The following is a 23,353-nucleotide window of genomic DNA, read 5'->3' on the forward strand; positions in this document are numbered from 1 at the left end:
GAGAAAATTGAGTAAAGGAAAATCTTCTTTAAAGGGAATTTCAAAGCCCGTAACTACTCTGATTTGGTATTTTTTGTTTGGTTGGTTGGTTGGTTTTTTTCCTTCTCTTGCTTAATAATGGAGGATAGAAGGTATATGACAAGAGTAAGCTGGAAAATACATTGCCTGTGTTAAAAAATGGTTAGAAGGCCCACAGGGATCTTCCTTAATTGTTTGACAACTATCTATATGCACCTCAAAAAAGCCAGCATGTAAAAACTGTATTTGACTCAGCCTTAAGAGAAATACAAAGTAAAAACCTTGCCCTGCTTCTAAAGTCTCTGCATGCTGCTGAATTCTGGAGGAGTTGAAATTGACAGATGAGGGTTAGGTCATGGAGATAGTAAAAAGTAAGTGATAGATCGTTACATGACTTCCTTGGCTCTCAGAAAGCCACCTAATAGGTAGGAGAGCAATGACTGTGATGTGTGGAGAAGGTGTAAAAGTAGATGAGGCTAATATTATTAATGAGAGATTAAAATTTAACATCGGATTGGATGGCATACTTTAATATATAATAAGACTGCATTTTAGGATTGCTTCTGCCATAAGTTCATTCAGTAGCTTTTTTACTCTTAAGGCGCAATCATTAGGATCTAAAAATCATTGGCTCATCTGCATTTTCTTGTTTAGGAAGATGAAATTTAGTAACACTACTCTGGCTATTTGTGCTGTTCTTCAAATCCTATACTTTCCCCACAAAGTGCTTGGGCCAAAAATATATTAATGATATATATATCACACTGGTCAGAAGGTTTAATAGACTGATTATGATTCATCACATTTATTCAACCACTTCTTCAATAATAAGGATGAATGTGTGATGATGATGGCTAGAAATATGTGGGTTTCCATATTGCTTGCTATGAAGAGATTTCACAGTAAATAAATACAAGCAATTAGCACCTCAAAACAACCTTGGTTCATTTTCCCCTTTCTGGTTTCAATGTTAACTAATTTTCTTGAACTTCTTTTAATATTTTCAAAATTAATTATAATATTCTCTTTCTTATCACTATTATGTGACAATTTTCTATTCCCAGTAGTCACGAATCCTTCATCAACGATGGCTCTGGAGCCCAATACTTTAATTAAATTTAAAATGAAATTTCATGTATGGGTATTTCTAAAGTATTTTTTACACTCAAAACCATTTTTATTATTTAAAGGAAATGAAGTTTCATAAAAATAAAAATATTGAATACTTAATTAAAAAAGTAAAAATAAACCTCAATTTTTATAGTGGATATGAATTTAATTTCTGTAAGATCTGCTAAAAAAAGTTAAAATTTGAAAACCTCTTTTTTAGAGATACTTAAGTTATTTTAAATATACAGGGATATATATGTTTATATTTATATTTTTTATATATAGCACACATACATATCAGCACACACTTATAGCACATGTGTTTGGTGTTGGAGAAAGGTAATTAAACACAAAGTCTTCTACCAGCCCAGAAATCCTCTCTAAGATTCCTCTCGAAGGAATAAGAGAAAGAAAATATTCTTATTATTAAATTAGAATTAAGCCAGAATGTGATGTCTACCACAGACTATATGCTAAGAGATTGCAAAGACAGAAAGAAGTCTTACCCTTTTATACAGCCAGTCATATACAACTCATTACATAACATGTTCTTAGGATAAACAATACCTAGTCTTCAAGTAAAAGAATTTGACAACACCATTTGTCATAGATAGTAAATCCTAGATTTATTGGAATGCTAACTGGCTTTATCCATTGAAAAAATAAACTTCTTACATCTTTATGACAGGAGGTAGTTTTGGAGCCAAGCGGCCTGCTCAACTTTGGCTTCCATCCTCCCATAGGCACTAGGTAAAAGGGGCACGCTCTTCCTTAAGGATGACATTTCAGTGAGTTGGTTCCCAGGCCCTTGAGCAAGGCATTCCTGGGTTGCAACAGACATAAGTCTTAACTAACATTTAAAAGGATTAAACTGCAAAGAGAAAGATAATTAAATTAAAACTACAAGTTTTCTAAAGTAAATGCTCTAAAAAAAGATAAAAAATGATAGTTCCCGTTGTGGCTCAGTGATAATGAACCCAACCAGTATCCATGAGGATATAGGTTTGATTATTGGCCTTGCTCAGTGGGTTAAAGATCACAGCATTGCTGTGATCTGTGGTATAGGTCTAAGATGTGGCTCAGATTCTACATTGCTCTGTCTGTGGTGTAGACTGGAAGGTGCAGCTCTGATTTGACCCACTAGCTGGGAAGTTGCATATGCCACAGGTGTGGCCCTTTAAAAAAAAAAAAAAAGATGAAAATAAAGAAAAGGGAAAAATTGAGCTGGCAGAGTCTCTTCCTTTATTTTCAGCTGGGAAAATTAAGCTTTCTTATTTTTAATTTTTAGTCTGTATTTTACCATTATAGTGCATGTATAGAAGCTTTCCTATTAATTTTAGAGGTAAGAGTATTTCACAATCTTTTTAAGGAAAAAAGGGCACCTTTATTTTCCAATATTTTAAGCTCCAAGACAAAACTGACTTTAAAAAATTAACTTTAGGATGATCATTGAAATAGATTTTGCTTTTCCAGTTTATTACCATGTTCTATTCTCAACAATGCTCTTTAATATATATTTAAAAATAACTACCTAAGCTCTATATCAGAGTTTTCTATGGCATAAAATATCCCATTTTTATATTTTTATATTTATGTTTATAAAATACATACATAAATAAGTGTACTGATCAGTGATTTTTTACAAAATTAAAGTGATGAAACCAGGATTCCGTATGACAGAACATTACCAAAAGCTCCTCTGTGTTTTCACTCACTACACTTTCTCAAAAGAACTACTATCCTGAATGTGATAACCCGATTTTGTGCTTAATTTTTGAAACTTAAAGAAATGGAATATAAATAATTCATTCTCATGTCTTATGTCTGGCTTATCATATTTGTGAGATCTATGTTGTAATGTATGGAATGGAATGTTCATTCTCAGCATTCTATGATAATCTCCTGAATCAATCTGTCATGATTTACACATTCCAGCAACTATGGATATCTGGGTTATATATGGTTTGGGGATACAAAGAATAATGCTATCAATGTGCTTATACATACCTTTTGGTGAACTTATATACATTTTCGATTAGGTACAAGCCTATAATTTGAATTGCTAGGCCATAAGATATGAATGCTCACAGAGCTTTGGTTGATATTAGCAAATTATTTTCCAAAGAAACTGTACCAATTTAACCTCGTTAAAACAGAGTACAAGAGATTCAGTTCATCAATATCTCAAGTAATGCTTTTCTTTTTTTTTGTTTGTTTGTTTAGTTGTTTTTTTTTTTCCACTTAGTTTGAGCTGCTAGAAAAAAGTACCACAATCTGGGTAGCTTATAACCCACAGAAATGTTCTGCTCACAGTTCTAGAGGCTGGGAATTCCAAGATCAAAGCACTAGAATGGCTGAGTGAGGGGTCTTTTCCTGGGTCACAACCAGCACAGTTCTCATTATAGCCTTTCCTTCCAGGGGTAGGGAGCTATGTTGTCTCTCTTTTGCAAGAGTATTAATCCTATTCATGAGAGCTCTACCCTCATGACCTAAAGTCCCGACCTACTAATACTATTACCCTTGCAGGTCAGGATTTCAACCTATGAATTTTGGGGGAAACACAAACATTCAGAGACAGCAGTTACTTTTTGTGTGAATAGTAATATCTCATCATTTTATTTGTACTTCGCTGATTAAGATATTAATATAGAGACAAATATACACATAAATATTCTTTCATGGTGTGGGTGTGTGTTTATGTGTGTGTGAGAGAAGTATAGTTTTTAAATATTTTTGTGGAGTTCCCCTCGTGGCGCAGTGGTTAATGAATCCGACTAGGAACCATGAGGTTGCGGGTTCGGTCTCTGCCCTTGCTCAGTGGGTTAACGATCCGGCGCTGCCGTGAGCTGTGGTGTAGGTTGCAGACGCGGCTCGGATCCCGCGTTGCTGTGGCTCTGCTGTAGGCCAGTGGCTACAGCTCCGGTTGGACTCCTAGCCTGGGAACCTCCATATGCCGCGGGAGTGGCCCAAGAAATAGCAAAAATAAATAAATAAAAATAAATATTTTTGTCAATTGCTTTGTCTGGACTTTTATTCATTTATGCTAAGTCTGAATGTAAGTTATTTTGGATATATATACTGCAATTATCTTCTTTAAGAGACATGATATTCACTCATAGTAGTGTCATTTGGCAAACTAAGAATTATTAATACTAATGTATAGTATAGCTTGTCCACTTTCTAAAGTTTTTAAACCTTTTAAAGAAATTTTTGATTATCCCAACTCAAGAAGATATTCTTGTAAATTTTCTACTAGAAGCTTTATAGTTTCACATTTCATATTTTGATATGGAATTCATTTACAATATTTTATCATCTCAAATTTCCATATGGATAGCCAATTTACACTGTTTATTGGAAAGATTATTTTCTCCAAGGGCATAGTAATGGAATTTTTGTCATAAATCAAAAGCTTATACGTACATGGGTCTTTCTCATATAACTAGTCTGGTTTATTGGTTTATTTATCTATTACTGCATCTTTGTATATTGTTAGTTGCTATAGCTTTATGAAGTATTCATCAAAATTTTCCAGCTTTATTCTTCTGGGTCTTTTTATGTTGAAGTCATAGTTCTGACTTCATACAGGTCTTCTATTGTATTACACTAAAATTTCAAAACAGAAAACTCTTTCTTCCACTGTTCTACTTCATCAAGTAATCCAATATTTCAAAATATGAGGTAATATATCATCCTGTTTAAAAATATAGCCTTTAAGTCGGAAAGACAGAGTATGACGCCCAGTGTTACTACTTAAGAGAGGAACAGCATTTGGCAAGTAACAATGTACTCTCTATGACACTCAGCTTTCTAATCCATAGTTAGGAATAAAAATAGTAATATAAATTATTTGTAAAGTTTTATTATTTTTTTATTGGACAGCTATCATCTTGTTGTATATGTACCACACTTCAGATATTATTTTTATGTCCTGAGAATATGCAAAAGAACAGAATTGTCAATAAACCCTGCCCTCAATGAAGTTTAGGTTCTAATGCAGACAACAAACCAGTAAATTCCAATAGACAAATAAATATGGTATGTCAGCCAGCTGTAGATAGTATGGAGAAAAATAATATAATCATTGCTCTGTCAGTCATCCTGCTTCCACCCAGTTCTGTCATTGCATAACTGGCTCATGAATAAAGTGACCATGACAGCAGTGACAGAAATTATACACCAGAGCAGAATATAGGATTTACATTATCCAGAACAGAGCTGGTTACAGCCACCGCAGAGCGCCAATATGCCCATGGTAGAAACAAATGCTAAGCCTCTGTTATGACACGATTTCCTGGGATTAGCAGCCATCTCAATAAGTGGAAGAAGCAGTTCATGTTCTCACTGTATTAGACATTTACTCTTGATATGGATTTTTCTTCCATGTCTACAATGCTTCTGCCAAAGTAACTATCAATAAATTTACAGAATGCCATACTCACCATGTTGGTATTACAGACAGCATTTCTTCTGATCAACCAAATAATTTCCTAGGCAATATTGTTTGGCAATGTGCCCATGTCCATGGTATTCACTGGATGTACATGCACCATATTGAAATAGCTGGCTTGATAAAACAGTGCAATGATCTTTTTAATTCTTGCCTGTGGTTTTATCTTATAGATGTAGGAAGGTTTTCTCCAGGATGTGTTAATCAGCAATCCATATATAAAGATGTTTCTCCCATAGCCAAGATTCATGGATTAATGGATACATGACTCAAAGGGTGAAAGTACCTCTTTGCTATTACCACAAATGATCCATCAGTGGACAGAAAAGATTTTCTGTCCTATTACTTTAGCTTCTAATAATACAGAAGTCTTAAATCCAAAAGGAGGAATGCTTATATCAATGAAAAAAAAATTGACTCTACTGAACTAGAATTTGAGATGATAATCTAATCACTTTTAGTTCCTCAAGCCAATAAATAAACAGGCAAAGGAGTTTACAGTTCTGGGTGGGTAAGTTACTCTAACAACCAAGGGAAGAGTGGGTTGCCACTACATAATGTGGAAACAGAATGATAAGTCTGAAACACAAATGATCCCTTGAATTGTCTCTTAGTTCCTCCAAATTCTACCATTAAAGTCAATGGAAAATTTGCATTGTGCTCAAAGGAAGCATATTTTATTATTGTTTTTATTGAAAATTAGTCTGTTTAAAGAGATGTATATGGATGCTAAGTGACAAAAGGTAGACTGCACTGGCTTTATAATGCCAAAGCATTAATTTAACAAATCTGTACTACTTTTTCTGGAATATCCTTACCTCTAGATTTGTGATGAAAGTTGGCCATAAGAAATATTCTTGCAAAGATTCGGAGGAAGGAATGAAGCAGCAACTCTATGCTTTTTATGTGCAGAAAGCTACATTAAGTTCATTAGGCACTTTTGTAGCTCATACCTGTTGTTGCTTTCTGCTGACTGAACTTGGACCAGCTGGGCAGCAGAGGGTCTGCAATTAATATATTCTCCCCTGGATTCTCCTTCTGCTTCTATGGCTCCTGGGCCAGTGTATATTTCACTCTATGAAGATGGGCAGCAGCTTCTGTGTAGTACATCAATTTCATCCTGGTCAGAAAAAATGAGAACTAAAATGGGTTCCAGTCAATCTTGGGGGTTTGAGTTTGTGTGCGAATCCCAGTTTATTTTTGCCCTCCCTTTCATCCATCTTTACTTCCGAATCCATCTTTCTTTCCTAACTTTTGTATAATGCAACCATGGAGCTCCAGCATCAAATATGGAAACTGAGTTCTGACAGAGACAAACAGTACGTCTGTTTGTCTCACTGAACTCTAATTGACAAAAGTGGAATGTTTTCATTGAGAAGAACACAGTTGGGTAAACATCAAAAAGGAGAAGAATGAGTTGTTTTTTTTTTTTTTTTTTTTTCTTTTTAGGAGTTCACCAGGATGAACTGAAGTTAAAAAAATAGGTATTAAAGCTAAAACCAGTAAAATTATTCACAGAATGATTTAAATAGAAATTCATTATTCATGGATTTGTATATGTGAATTTGTGAACTTACTAAAATTTATTTGTAAGTCTAAAATCAGTATTCCCAGTGCTTTCGAAGTCATTTACAGATGTGTGCTGAATGGTAAAAATTTTGAGTTACTTAACACACATTGTCCCAATTTAGGTTTAACAAAACAATGCTCTGACTCATGTTTCAGCCCTTATACTTTAAATAAGAGACAATTTTGTGGAATATTTAGGGCAATTTTTTAAAAAAAGCATTTCGATGCTTATTTTGGTGATTTAATAGTTTAAAGTGGCCCTTTAGTGCTAAAGTGCTAGTTTATATTCCTAATCATAATAAGATTGTAATGTGCATTATGAAGAAAATAATGTTTTGATAAACTTTACTCAGGAATATCTTACAGGGCTGCTGGTCAGCAATGTTAATGAATCGATGATATGTATATCCAGGAAAAGGAAGAGGAACTTCACTGGTCTGTACATGCGGCCATTATAGAAGGTACTAACCTAATGCCTATGGTGCTTGATGAAACTATGGAAAAGATGGGAAAGCAGCTAAATTTGTGAATTTAGGAGATGACGACAAATTTTTAAAACTATGAATGAAGAGCACTCTTGCGAGGCTGAACATCTAAGATATTTATAGACACATTTCCCAGAGTCAGGAAAATGTTAAACTCTCCTTTGCTAATAATGGTTGGTTTCACAACTCAAAAGGTGATACAGCATGAAAATCTTAAATTTACAGGCAAGGTAGCTTCTGCAGATCAAGAGGCCATGAAAGAATTTTTTTCAAAATACTTGATAAATATTATATAGGAAAAGTTTATAGGTAAGAGAAATTTTTTCAAAACTGAGATGACTGACTTGTTTTATGAGGAAATTGACTAACAGATTTATGCAATTCAAATGATCTCCTAAATCCCTCATTTTAAATCATTTGAAGACCATGCAATTAATTATTTAATAAACAATATGCTTTTAAACAGAGATAACTATAAAACAAAGCTATGTATCAGGTGGCTGATGAAAATATGACCAGTCTCTCAGGATCCTAACCTTGTATTTCCCTTAGGAGTCATGAGCCCTTATTTACTAATTCAATTATTGGTGTCACCTTTCTAGACTATAACAGCCCTAAATAATTAAACTTACACACACACACACACACACACACACACACACACATATACATATGGTGTGTTGAAAATGATGCTATAAAATAATAACTATTTTTAAGTTGGTAGGCATCTTAAATTAAGCTCTCCCAAAATGTGACACTTTAATAGTGGTAGGCTATTTTCTAAGAATGCCAGAATTTATATAAACATTAGATTCTTATTTTATTAAATGTTCTAAACAAAAACATTTATAAATTATTTGGTTTATATATTAGTTTCTTCAAAAATGTACCTGGAAAACTTGCAATCATCAAAATTTAGAATTTATGAGATCAGAGGTGTTTTTTATTAGATCCCTGGATTAACAGATAAAATGGAATTTTCATGTAGCTCTTAGGAAGAAAGCAGCGTGGCATATAGGAAATAAGTGAGAACTTAAAGATTTCACTCAAATAATTAAATAAGAGTTACATGCTTCCTCAGACTATGTTAATCATTCAAAGGCTGCAAGCTTTCCTAGGGAAATAAACTGCTAAGCCAATGATGAGCTAATGAGTGGGAGAAAGAATTCTATTGTATGTAAAATATTTCATTATATAGTGCTTCTTATTATTCTACACAGCTATGGTAGAATTGCTAGAGAACACAACTTGTCCCTGGAACTGTAGGAAAACTCTATTTAGCCAAGATCATTTCATTTTCAAAGATAATAATAGAAAGTTTTGCTACTTTGTTATTAGATCCCTTATTGTAATCACTAAAGTGTGTTTCAAGTCATCATTATAGAATCCATCAGTAAATTCTTGTTTACTGAAGATTTAGGTAATAATGTTAGTAATAAACTGGACCATATTTGAATCATGAACAAATCAGTCTCAAGGAGTCAACCTATAAAATCATATTTTACATCTGAGCTCAATAAATCTTATAGAAGACCAGCACAAACTCCAAACTATTAACCAGTGTTTACTTATAAATTTATCCCAGAATTCATGCCACTGGTACAAAAATTAATATAGTGAAGCAATTACTTACTGAATAGTGCTCTGATAGGCTTTATGAATTAATGTAGTATTCAGAGACTAGCTTAGAACTAGAAAGAGCCTGCAAATTATTTGATGATGATAATGATACCAGTAACCATGCCAACTGATCTGTTTCATTTTCTAATCAGGCATTAGATATTTTGTCATTGACATAGACTATATACTGACAGGGTACCTGATACATTGATTAGATATATTCTTCCCCTTACTATCCTACCATTAGTAAACATTATTTATGTTTTATTCTGAATAGTTCTCACTACGCAGTAACAGCTATTGCACATTCATAAGTTTACAAATCTCTATGATGAAGGAATTTAAAATCAATGAAAAGAAGGTCATTTGATTATAGAAAAAATAGATAATAAAACAGAGAGTTATCATCTAGAAATAGACTAAATTCAACAAGTGGCAGACAAACTGAATAGGAGAAATGACACATACATAGAGGATTAGATATGTATGCAGGTGTGAAAGTGTGCATTTCTATTCATTTTTCTATTTTGTGATGTGTAGCTTTAACTATGCAGTACTATTAGCGAAATAAAGATATGAAGTTAAAATAGGACCTGTAGAGGAAGGCAAGATGGCAGAAGAGTAGGGGGACGTGCTTGCCCTCTTCCACACACACACACACACACACACACACACACACACACACACAAACATATCTACATGTTAAACAACTGGCACAGAACAGCAACTAAATGCTGGCAGAAGAACTTAAACTTCCAATAACAGCAAGAATCTCATGACATAACTGGGTAAAACAAGAGAAAAGAGGAGAATGAGAGAAAGGGAATCGGGACCGGATAGGTGCTCCTAAAAGGGAACTGTGAAGGAGAAAGGGAACACACACCCTGGAAAGTCACCTAATCGATGGAAAGATCAACTAAGTTTGAGGGATCTTCAGATACCAAGAAGAGCGAAGCAATAGGTCTGAGAACTGAAAAACAGAGTGAGAGCCGAACAGATCATCTGAACTACTGGCATAGTCACTAAAAATCGAGATGCCTGGGTGGGGGCTGGGCACTGAGATCTCGGCTCCTGAAGTTAGTCCCTAGGAACAGGCTGGAGTTGGTGGTGTGGAGACAGCCTGGGGGTCTAGGAGGCAGTGCATCGCACATAGAGGGAGCAACACACTAAGGGCTGGGGAGTGGAAAGCCACAAAAGAGGGAACCTGGGAGAAGAGCTGGACCTGCAGGAAAGACAAGGGGCCAGTGTTGGGAAGGGGAGAGGAGGAGGGGTGGGCCACCACAGAATACTCCTTGTGCCCCAGCAAGCGAGCTTGCCCGCCAGCTAGCAGAAAACAGTGCTTCCCAGTGTATCCCCCCTCCCACTGCTCCACAGGCATACCTGACCTGAGGCCACCAGCCATCCAGGAGGGCTGGCCTCACCACTCGCAGGAAGCTGAGCACCCCAGGGGATTTCCCTGCCCTGGCCTGCCCACCCTCTGGAGGGGCTACACCCCCTGGAGCAGCGCCCCTGAAGAGCCCCACAGCCCAGAAACACCAGAGCAAGTTCTGCTGGGCCACAGGATGTCTGCCTTCATTGCAGGGCGGTCCTGCCAGTTCCAGCTGCCCTAGGGAAGTGCCCCTTTGTCTCCCAGCAGCCCTGCTAGCTGCTTCCACCCTCGGGAGGTGCTGCACTCCCATGGAGCAGCTGCCATCACCTCCAAACACCTTGAGGGGCCCCATAGCCCAGAAAACACCAGAGCAAGTTCTGTTGGCCCACTGTACATCTGCCTTCATTGCGTGGCAGTCCTGCTAGTTCTGCTGCCCAGGGGAAGAGCCCCTTTGTCTCCCAGCAGCCCTGCTAGCTGCTTCCACCCTCGGGAGGTGCTGCACTCCCATGGAGCAGCTGCCATCACCTCCAAACACCTTGAGGGGCCCCATAGCCCAGAAAACACCAGAGCAAGTTCTGTTGGCCCACTGTACATCTGCCTTCATTGCGTGGCAGTCCTGCTAGTTCTGCTGCCCAGGGGAAGAGCCCCTTTGTCTCCCAGCAGCCCTGCTGTCTACTCCTGCCCATGGGAGGTGCTACACTCGTGTGGAGCAGCTGCCCAGAACTGCCCACCCCCTGGAAGAACTCCACAGCCCAGAAACACCAGAGCAAGCTCTGCTGGGCCACAGTAAGTCTGCATTCATTGCAGTGTGGACTTGCCAGTCCTGCCTGCCCTTGGGAAGTCCTCCTTTGCTTCAGAGTGACCCTGCTAGCCCCACCCACCCTTGGGAAATGCCCTGCTGCCTCAAAGAAGACCTGTCAACACCACCAGACCTCGGGAAACACTCCACAGCAGCGCCAGGGCAAACCCTGCCCAGCCACAGGGAGTACACCTACACCAAGAAAAAGAAAGTAACAAGCAAGATGAAGAAGCTCAGAAACCATTCCCAGTTAAACCAACAGGAGAACTTACCTAAAGCAGTCAACAATGAAACAGACCTCTGCAGTCTGACAGACTTGGAGTTCAAAAGGGAGATACTGAAAATACTGAAGGAATTAAGAGAAGATATAACAGTAATACAGACTCCCTCAGAAAGGAACTAGAAAATATAAGGAAGATCCAAGAAAAACTAAAAAATTCATTTGCAGAGATACAAACTGAGCTTAGGGCAGTAAAAACCAGAGTGAATAATGCAGAAGAACAAATTAGTGATATGAAAGATAGAATAATGGAAATCACCCAAACAGGACAGCAGACAGAAAACCAAACATGAAAGCAATATAAGAGACTTATGGGATAATATAAAGTGGGCCAATCTACGCATAAGAGGAATTCCAGAAGGAATAGAAAAAGATAAGGGGATGGAAAATATATTTGAAGAAATCATTGCTGGAAAAGCCCCAAAACTAAAGGATACTGATTTCAAGATACAGGAAGCACAGAAGGCCCCAAACAAGCTGAACCCAAACAGATCCACACCAAGTCACATTATAATAAAAATGGCAAAAGTTAATGATAAAGAGAGGATCCTAAAGGCAGCAAGAGAAAAGCAAAATGTCATTTATAAGGGAACCCTCAGAAGGCTATCAGTTGATTTCTCTACAGAAACTCTATAGGCCATGAGGGAATGGCGGGAGATATTTAAAACACTGAAAGGAAAAAAAAATGCAACCTATAATACTCTAACCCAGCAAGAATATCATTTAAATTAGAAGGGGAAAAATTTTTTTTCCAACAAACAAAAGATAGAATATAGCAATACAAAACCCATTCTAAAAGAAATAGTGAAAGGGTTTCTCTAAATCAAAAAAAAAAAAAAAAAGAGGAAGAACAGGATGGAGGAAACCACAAACAGAGAGCAGTCACTCAAATAAGCCAGCATACAGAGTTAATCATGAACATGTCTAAAACAATATAAAATTTAAAAAAGAGAGACATCAAAATCTTAAAATGTGGGCAAGGGAAGTAAGGAAATAGCTTCTTTTCTTATTTTTTTTAAAATTTTAGTATGGTAATGAAGTGTTTGAACCTACAGGACTATCAGGGTAAAACACACAATTATAGGAAGGGGTTAACCTACTTTAAAAACAGGGCAAACACAAATCAATACCAAACATTACATTCACAAAAAAATGAAAAGAAAAACACTCAAGCAGAAAATAATTAGAGACCATCCAACCAAAAAAAGAAAGAATGGAGAATCATAGATTCAACTGGAAAATGAGGTTTAAAATAGCAATAAATAATCATCTATCAATTACCACCTTAAATGTCAATGGACTGAATGCTCCAATCAAAAGACACAGAGTGACTGATTGGATAAAAAAGCAAAAACCTTCAATCTGCTGCCTACAAGAAACCCACCTTAGGACAAAGGACACATATAGATTGAAAGTGAAGGGGTGGGAAAAAATATTTCATGCCAACAGACATGACAGGAAAGCAGGAGTTGCAATACTCATATCAGACAAAATAGACTTTAAAACAAAAGCCATAAAGAAAAAGAAGGACACTATTTAATGATTAAGGGATCCATTCAATAAGATATTACTATTGTGAACATATATGCCCCAAATACAGGAGCACCCAGATACATACAACAAATATTAACTGAAATAAAGGGAGAAATTGATGGGAATACAATCATAGTAGGATACTTTAATACCCAACTCACACCAAAGGACAGATACTCTAGACAGAAAACCAATAAAGCAACAGAGATCCTAAAAGAAACAATAGAAAAGTTAGACTTAATTGACATTTTCAGGACACTACATCCAAAAAAATCAGAATAAACATTCTTATCAAGTGCTCATGGAACATTTTCAAGAATTGATCACATATTGGAGCAGAAAGCTATCCTCAACAAATTTAGGAGCATAGAAATTATTTCAAGTATCTTCTCTGACAACAATGGTATGAAACTAGAAATCAACCACAGGAAAAGAAATGAGAACAAACCTACTACATGGAGACTAAACAACATGCTACTAAAAACCAATGGGTCAATGAGAAAATCAAGAAGGAAATTAAAAAATACCTCAAGACAAATGATAATGAAGACACAAACTCTCAAAATCTATGGGACACCATGAAAGCAGTGCTCAGAGGGAGATTCATAGCAATACAGGCCTTCCTCAAAAAAGAAGAAAGATCTCATATTGACAACTTTATCCAACACCTAAATGAATTAGAAAAAGAAGAACAAAAAAGACCTAAAGTCAGGAGAAGGAAGGAAATTATAAAGATCAAAGAGGAAATCCATAGAGATTCAAAAAACAATAGAGAAAATTAATAAAACCAAGAGCTGGTTCTTTGAAAAGGTAAACAAAATTGACAAATCTCTGGCTAGACTCACTAAGAAGAGGAGAGAAAGAATGCAAGTAAACAAAATTAGAATTGAAAAAGGAGAAATCACAACAGATACAGCAGAAATACAAAAAACCATGCGAGAATATGATGAACAACTATATGCCAACGAATTTGACAATCTGGAAGAAATGGACAACTTTATAGAATCTTACATCCTGCCAAAACTTAATCAAGAGGATATTTCACCAACTGAACAGACTGATCACTAGAAATAAAATTGAATACATCATAAAAACACTCACTACAAATAAAAGCCCAGGACCAGATGGCTTCACAGGTGAATTCTACCAAACATACAAAGAGGAACTCATACCCATCATTCTTAAACTTTTTAGAAAGGTTGAGGAAGAAAGAACAATCCCAAAGACATTCTACGATGCCACCATCACCCTAATTCCAAAACCATACAAAGATACGACCAAAAAAGAAAAATATCAGCCAATATGTTTGATGAATATAGACACAAAAATTCTCAACAAAATTTCAGCTATCAGCGTCCAACAACATATAAAAAAGATCAAACACCACTTCCAGGTGAGGTTCATCCCAGGTTCACAAGGATGGTTCAACATGCTCAAATCAATCAGCATCATACACCACATTAACAAAAGAAAAGTCAAAATCACATGATCATCTCAATAGATGCAAAAAAGCTTTTGGCAAAGATCAACATCCATTCATGATCAAAACTCTCGCCAAAGTGGGTATAGGGGGAATATACCTTAACATAATCAAAGCCATTTATGACAAACCCACAGCAAGTATAATACTCAAGGGAGAAAAGCTGAAAGCCTTTCCACTAAAATCTGGAACAAGACAAGGATGTCCACTCTCACCACTGTCATTCAACATAGTACTGGAAGTCCTAGCCACAGTCATCAGACAAACAAAAGAAGTAAAAGGCATCCAAATAGGAAGAGAAGAGCAAAAATGGTCACTGTATGCAGATTACATAATACCATACAGAGAAAACCCTGAGAACTCAACCCAAAAACTACTTGAACTAATTAACAAATTCAGCAAAGTAGCAGGATATAAGATTAACATTCAGAAATCAGTCACATTTCTGTATACCAACAATGAAATATTACAAAAGGAATACAAAAATACAATGCCTTTTAAAATTGCACCCCAGGGAGTTCTCGTTGTGGCTCAGTGTTAACAAATCCGACTAAGAACCATAAGGTTGCGGGTTCGAACCCTGGGCTTGCTCAGTGAGCCAAGGATCCCATGTTGTGGTGAGCTGTGGTGTAGGTTGCAGACGTGGCTTGGATCTGCAGTTGCTATGGCTCTGGCGTAGTCCATTGGCTACAGCTCCGATTAGACCCCTAGCCTGGGATCCTTCATATGCTGCAGGAACGGCCCTAGAAAAGACAAAAAGTCAAAAAATTTGAAAAATAAAAAAATAAAATTGCACCCCAAAAAATCAAATAACTGGAGTACATCTGACCAAGGAGGTGAAGGACTTATATGCCAAGAACTACAAAACATTAATTGAGGAAATTAAAGAAGATGTAAAGAAATAGAAAGATATTCCATGCTCCTGGGTTAGAAAAATTAATATTGTAAAACTGGCCATACTACACAAAGCAACCTACAGATTCATGCAACCCCTATCAAATTACCCATGACATTTTTCATAGAACTAGAACAAACAATCCAAAAATTTATATGGAACCACAAAAGACCCAGAATTGCCAAAGCAATGCTGAGGAACCAAAACCAAGCAGGAGGCATAACTCTCACAGACTTCCGGCAATATTACAAAGCCACAGTCATCAAAACAGTGTGGTACTGGCATCAAAACAGACAGACAGACCAATGGAACAGAATAGATATAGTCAATTAACCTTTGACAAAGGAGGCAAGAACATGAAAGGGGAAAAAGAAAGTCTTTTCAGCAAGTCTTGCTGGGAAACCTGGACAGCTGCATGCAAGTCAATGAAACTAGAACACACCCTCACACCATGCACAAAAATAAACTCAAAATGGATGAATAACTTAAATAGAAGACAAGACACCATCAAACTCCTGGAAGAGACCATAGGCAAAACATTCTCTGACATCATCCTCATGAATATTTTCTCAGGTCAATCTCCCAAAGTAACAGAAATAAGAGCAAAAATAACCCAATGGGACCTCCTTAAACTGAAAAGCTTTTGTGCAGCAAAGGAAAACAAAAAACAGACAAAAAAGACAATTTACAGAATGGGAGAAAATAGTTTCAAACGATGCAACTGACAAGGGCTTAATCTCTAGACTATACAAGCAACTTATACAACTCAACAGCAAAAAAGCCAACAACCCAATGGAAAAATGGGCAAAAGACCTGAATAGACATTTCTACAAGGAAGACGGACAGATGGCCAACAAGCACATGAAAAAATGCTCAACATCCCCGATTATTACAGAAATGCAAATCAAACCTACCATGAGATACCACCTCACACCAGTGAGAATGGCCACCATTTGTAAGTCCACAAATCACAAATGCAGGAGAGGCTGTGGAGAAAAGGGAACCCTCCTGCACTGTTGGTGGGAATGTAAGCTGGTACAACCACTATGAAGATCATATGGAGGTACCTTAGAAATCTGTACATGGAGCTACCATATGACCCAGCAATCCTACTCTTGGGCATATATCTGGACAAAACTTTTCTTGAAAAAGACACATGCACCCACACGTCCACTGCTGCTCTATTCACAATAGCCAAGACATGGAAACAACCCAAATGTCCATCAACAGATGACTAGATTAGGAAGATGTGGTATATATACAAAATGGAGTACTACTCAGACATAAAAAAGAAAAGAATGTCATTTGCAGCAACCTGGATGGAACTAGAGACTGTCCTACTGTCCTACTGAGTGAAGTAAATCAGAAAGAGAAAGTCAAATACCATATGATATCACTTATATCTGGAATTAAATAAATGGCACAAATCAACCTTTCCACAGGAAAGATAATCATGGAGTTGTAGAATAGACTTGTGGTTGCCAAGGGGGAGGGGGAGGGAGTAGGGTGGTTGGGGAGCTTTTGGTTAACAGATACAAACTATTGCCTTTGGAATGGATTAGCAATGAGATCCTGCTGTGTAGCACTGGGAACTATGTCTAATCACTTATGATGGAGCATGAAAATGTGAGAAAATGGAATGTCTGCATGTATGTGTAACTGGGTCACCATGCTGTAGAAAAAAAAATTGTATTGGGGAAATAACTATTTTAAAAAAAAGAAAGTGGAGTTTCCCTTCCATTTTGAATATAATTTATTTTTCAACATAACCATAGCCTTTTGAGACTTTAATTTTTATGACATTCAGGAATCTGAGAACCATAAATAATTAACATGCAGCAGCATATCTTCTATTAGCATTTATTCTAAATATCTGATTATGACATGGGATTGACCACAAAAATGTATACATAAAGAATATTAAATGTTTGTTTTCCTTTCCTGAGCAAAGAAAACTTTAAATGTTCTTAATTTGCTTTGTAAAAGCTACCAGTGATTGTGCCTTCATGCCGGGCTGCATTGATAGTGATAAATGGTGTTGATGCCTTAGGGTGATACCTAACTAAATTAGCTGGTAAAGCTAAATGGTGTTCACTTTCAATTTTTAATACCATGCAGTAGTGATGGCTGTTCAGTCACCATTCAATTGGCTTTGCTTACTTTGTGATTTAATTGTTTATAAGGAGGTAATGAAAATTTAGAAATGTATAACAAAGGAGAAATGTGCTTTTACTTCAGATACTTAAATAAGACATGCTAACAGGAGTCCAGGGAGGTAGCCTTAGGAATGTTAAATTCCACTTAAAAGCTTTTCCTATTTAAAATTTAATTTTATTCTAATTGCTAAGAGAAAAAACTTTTTGTCAGGAGAATATAGAAACTCATACTCATGATGAAGTATTATGAAACTATAAAGCTTGGAGGTGGGAAGTATGTAAAAACATACTGAAACATACTGATAATGATCTCATTAACTTATCTTTCAGACTCTCTCCTCCTTCTATGTACCTTTGCTTTTCAGGCTGCTGCTAGGTGAATAATTAATGTTACTTTATTATTACCATTATGATAGCACAGCATGCACTTTTACTAAAAAAATGAAAGGTAGTAATAATTAAGGAAAATAAATTATCCCCTGGAGATTTGTATTTATTTACCATATTACATATAAGTATAGAAAAGGAGAGATATAAACTGGAGGGGATAATACAACTTGAAAAATAAATCTCACTATATAACTGTAAGGCTGAGAAAATTACAGTTCTTTTACATTCTCCAAAAACTGTTAAACTGCACAGAATCCATGCCAATAAGTAAAGCATCATTATCTGTGCATTTATAAGCACATTTACAAAAGGCACAAAAAGTTAGTCAAAAGAGATAGAACTCTATAGCTGGCATCCACAGACCATTAAACAGTATTTCAGGTCAAAGTGCTTTCCTATAAAAATCTGTTAAAAAATCCAAGGGACTATTAGAATGTGATCTCTTTTCATCTTAAACTTGAATTTGTGCTTACTGCTCGCTGTTACATTTAAAATGAACAGGGTGTTTGCTTGTTTTGTTTTTGCTTTTGTTTATTCTGATGACCTTGAGGGCAGTTCTGCTCAAAGAAATAAACACTGGTAAATTTACCTTAGTTTAATAATTCTCAATTTACTGATGTTACAAATTTTAAAGTTCTAGATGCCCAAAATTTACTTTTAAAATATTTCAATTAATATTCCTCTCAGGTACTTAATCTGATAAATATTATAAATTAAACTGGTAGATCTAAAACAAAGTCTCTCTAATATTTTTGCACTATAAATTAGTAAACTTCTACATAAAACTAGGAAATCTCTAAGATTACTCCAAAATATTACCGGTTAATTTTCTTTCTTATTTTTCTGACTATCCTATATTGTTGACCTAAAACAAAAAGACTTCCAGAAAGTTCTCCAGCAAACATGGGTTTGTTTGTTCAGGACCGACAGAGAATTCCAATTTAAGGTCTTCAGTCGTGGTGAGCCATGTTCAACTCCCCAGGAGGCAAGGAAAAGAGTGAGTGCTTTCAGAGAGAGGAAAAGGAAATTGGAGAGGCTACAGTAAACAGAGTCCATAGTTTTTCACTTCCCAGGAAAGGACATGAGTCTTCATTCCTTCTGTAGGGTTCTAGTATCATAGCAGGGCATAAGAGCTCCCCCTTCTGGTTTCCTGTTTAGTTGAAGCTTGTGTTTATATTTTATAATCGCCCCTTTTGAATACAATCCTGCTCTGAAAGCTTTATCAACTGGAATACTAAAGAATGCACCACATATATCAATCACAGTTAAATTTTTACTTTTGGTAGGAATGGTTGTTATGAGGAATAACAATACTGTTTCTTACTCAGAGATCATGGACAACCTCCACCCTCAATACTTAGGTTTTCTCACCAGTAATATGGAAGTGTTTTAGGGGCTAATACAATGGATGTGGACTTGAGCCATACAATCTTCTATTATAGGCTATTCTGCCTCGAAGGACTTCTTTCGGGTCAATACGTATAGGGTATTGATTAATTCTGGGAAGAGGCTTTTTTTTGGGGGGGGTATCTTTTTGTATCCTGATGATAGACACATTATGAATTTTGCCAACATCAGTTGGAGATTTTGCCCCTAAGGAAAGTGGTAGCTGATTTAATAAAGACAAATGATGACAATTTCCAGAATCTACTCTAGTAACATCAGCAATAGAACAAATAAAAGATGTCAAAGGGTAATTTAATTCACCTGGTGACTTACTTTGGTAACTACCGTCAATGTCTACAATTATTTTCCCTTTTTGGAAAAAAAGAAATTTCATCATGATACTATTCTAAGAGGCTTCAGCCTGATAAATGGATAAGGGTAGAGGAACCAAGGAGATAAGAATGGGCATCTCTCAGGGGGGCTAAACAAAAGAGAATAGGTTCAGAGGCTGGAAACTGTTGAAGTTCATGATAAATCTACACTATTTGAAATGTTTTGCTACTCCAAGGCAGGAGCTGGAATACAGTAGTGAGACAAAGCACCAAGAGTGTGTCTCTGGTGTCAATTAGGACTGGAAGAGATTCATACTGACAGATGAGATTTTCACATGCTGAGGTACAGGAGAAGTCATTCTTGCTTAAACATGATTTGGCATGAATTTTGCACAAACTAGAACTGCCTGTTTTGTTGCCTAATCAAATGTGCATTATACATCTGCTTCAATCATTAAAGAAAATAATGCATTTCAAAGTCGGAATGGTGTACCTGTGGTTCAGGTTTTCAAGATGGAGCCTGGCAGCCATTGTAGATGTGGACAATACCGCTGAGGACATGAATTTTCTGAACTATAACCAACTCAAGGATACCACAAGCTACCCTCAAAACAATATCTTCTAGCAGCTGCTAGTTGCAACCTTATGGTCTCAAGGTCTCCTCTCACAACTATGCTATAATTTCAGACCCCAACCAATACTTGCTCAACAAGCACTCATACTTCTTGCCAGCTCAAATAATAATTCTTGACAAACAACTTAAATAATTTTATGGTATTTGCTTATATAAGCCTCACTCATTGATGAGTCCAACAGAACACAATTCAAGTGATTTTTGAATCTGTGCCTATTACTGCCTCTAATAAAACTCTCTTCTATTCCTAGTACATATTATTTATTGATCATTTCCATCAACATACCCAATCCTAAGAAATGTTTTTCCAAGTCGCTTAAGAAAGAGGTTGCGAAAGAGCCCCTGTAGTTCCCAGGAGCCTTGTCATTGAGAATTGGCAAGGTATTAGAAAGGCTGGTTTCAAAGCTAAGCTAATGTGACTAAAGTGCTAGAATTTGTAACAATCTCTCTTTCACTGTTCTGGCTCTTTGCAATAACAGCAGAAAGTAGGAGGTTTGGGTTTTCTTTAGGAAATTGAAGTTGAAGATTAATCTTGGTGGTCTTCCTTGGAGGTGACTCTAACTACAATAGGAGAGAGGTGGTTTGCCAGATAAACCAAATCTGGAGTGGAAACAGTTTCTCATTCCATTCTGGTCCTTTTTACTAGAAGAATAGGGTTCCAGTTCTAATAAACATCGAATTTAAAGCTACCAAGGTGGAATAAATATATGAAGGAAGACCGGAATTTTCTTTAAAAATAATTTGAAACCTAATGTCTTTATCATGAATCATTTGAATTCAGGTCAAATCATGAATCATTTGTCATATTTTGGCATGCAAGCCTGAATTATGTTCCAATCAATAGGCTTTTGAAAAGTTCTAGGGTATTTGTCTTTCTCTTTCTGACTTACTTCACTCAGCATGAGAGTTTCTAGTTCCATCCATGTTGCTGCAAATGGCATTATTTCATTCTTTTTTATGGCTGAGTAGTATTTCATTGTGTATATATACCACATCTTCCTAATTCAAAAAAAAATTGTATTGGGGAAATAACAATATAAATGAATAAATAGATATATAGGTAGATAGACAGATAGATAGATAGATAGAAAAGCCCTAGATACTGCTTGAAGAAATTGCCTAGTGATTGACCAGTCATAATGGTATATAGTAAGCTAGTGAACTGGTCTCCCATTTATAATTCCAGAGACCCTTCAGGACTTTCACAATTAGTAGTTTTCATTCAATGTTGGGCCTGGCCTTCACTTACAAGCATATGAACGATGCAATATAAGTCAGAGAAATCAAACTGAGGAGTCTGAATGACTACCTTAAATTCCTCAGCAAAACTGTGAGAATCTTCAAATACTCTGGGAAATATTTGTCTATGGTTCACAATTTAGTTTTTGTCCAGGGAGCTTACCAAATTAAGGGTTTGGGGAGTTCCTATCATAGCTCAGCAGTAACAAACAAAAACAAAAACAAAAAACAAAAAACAAAAAACAAAAAAAAGCAAGTAAGATTTTAGCTTTTGGATCCTGAGAAGGCTTAATTTTGAAAGGGCAAGTTCTAACATGTTCAAAGGAACAGAGAATGAGAAGAGCTTAAAGAAGAGGGGAAGCTTGGTGGGAGAATTAGTATGATGGATTTGAGAGTATAGTAGAAGCATAGGTAATATAGAAAGGAAAGAAGAAAATGCTGCTGGATCTGGAGCTTGAGATAAAGAAATCAAGGAAAAAGAGCCTGGGGCTCTGTGAGCCATTTTATTTTTCATTAATCATTTATTTGTCTCAGTTAATCTTAAATCTTATTTTACAGAGAGGTAACTTTAGACTCCTGATAATGTTAGAAAACCTCAAAATACCAATCAAAATAAACATTCACTTTTTCTAGAACTTTTTGAGCTATTGTAGTCCAATTCGATTTTAAGAAAATTAAATTTAGGAATTTCAAAATTCCCCATAAAGGCCACTGGCATCCTAAATTGACTTTGGTCAGGTGGTCCATTTATGAGGAAGGACTGTGGTTTTCAAACAAAATCAGCGAGAGTGCATGTGGGGGGAGTGGGCTAGAGCTCAAAATATTAGGTAATTGAGATGCTATTTCCTGGGAATTTTTCCTCTGAAGAAAAATATAAGCTTAAATGGCTTACATCATAAATGGCTCAATTCAAACAGTTTGCAAGCCAATCCAAGGCAATCTACAGATTCAATGTAACTTCTTTGAAATTACCAATGGAATTCTTCACAAAAGTACAATAAAATATTTTGGAATTTGTATGGAAACAAAAAGGACACTGAACAGCCAAAACAACCTTGAAAAAGAAAAGTGGAACTGGAGGAAGTAGGTTCCCTGCCTTCAGAATACACTATAAAGCTACAATCATCAAAAAAGTAAGGTACTGGCACAAAAGAAGAAATACAGATCAGTGGAATAGGATAGAAAGTCCAACAATAAACCCACACATCTATGTTCAACTAATTTCTGACAAAGGAGACATGAATATACAATGGAGAAAAGACAGTCTCTTCAATAAATGGTGCTAGGAAAGCTGGACAGCTATATGAAAAAAATGAAATTAGAACAGTCTCTAATGCCATACACAAAAATAAACTCAAAATGGATTAAAGACCTAAACAAAGGGCCAGATACTAAAATTCCTAGAGGAAAATATAGTCAGAACACTCTCTGACATAAATCACAGCAGTATCTCTTTGGATCTACCTTTTAGAGTAATACAAATAAAAACAAAATAAACCAATGAGATCTAATTAAACATAAAAGCTTTTGCACAGCAAAGGAAACGATTAAAAAATGAAAAGACAACCCACAGAATGAGAGAAAATCTTTGTAAACAAAGTGCCTGAC

The 23,353-nt window shown here is 36.2% G+C and overlaps 1 long non-coding RNA gene across 1 annotated transcript in view; it reads right to left on the minus strand.

Moving 5' to 3' along the window:
* LOC110259771 overlaps positions 1,759–23,353 on the minus strand; it is a 72,156-nt gene continuing 50,561 nt past the window's right edge. Inside the window, exons 2-3 of the long non-coding RNA XR_002342110.1 lie at positions 6,532–6,698; positions 1,759–1,999 (exon numbers count right to left, since the gene is read on the minus strand). This is a non-coding gene — a long non-coding RNA (uncharacterized LOC110259771). The remainder of the gene's footprint in view (positions 2,000–6,531; positions 6,699–23,353) is intronic.

The sequence above is a fragment of the Sus scrofa genome, chromosome 2, assembly GCF_000003025.6.
Source record: "Sus scrofa isolate TJ Tabasco breed Duroc chromosome 2, Sscrofa11.1, whole genome shotgun sequence".
In the NCBI taxonomy this organism is placed as follows: Eukaryota; Metazoa; Chordata; class Mammalia; order Artiodactyla; family Suidae; genus Sus; species Sus scrofa.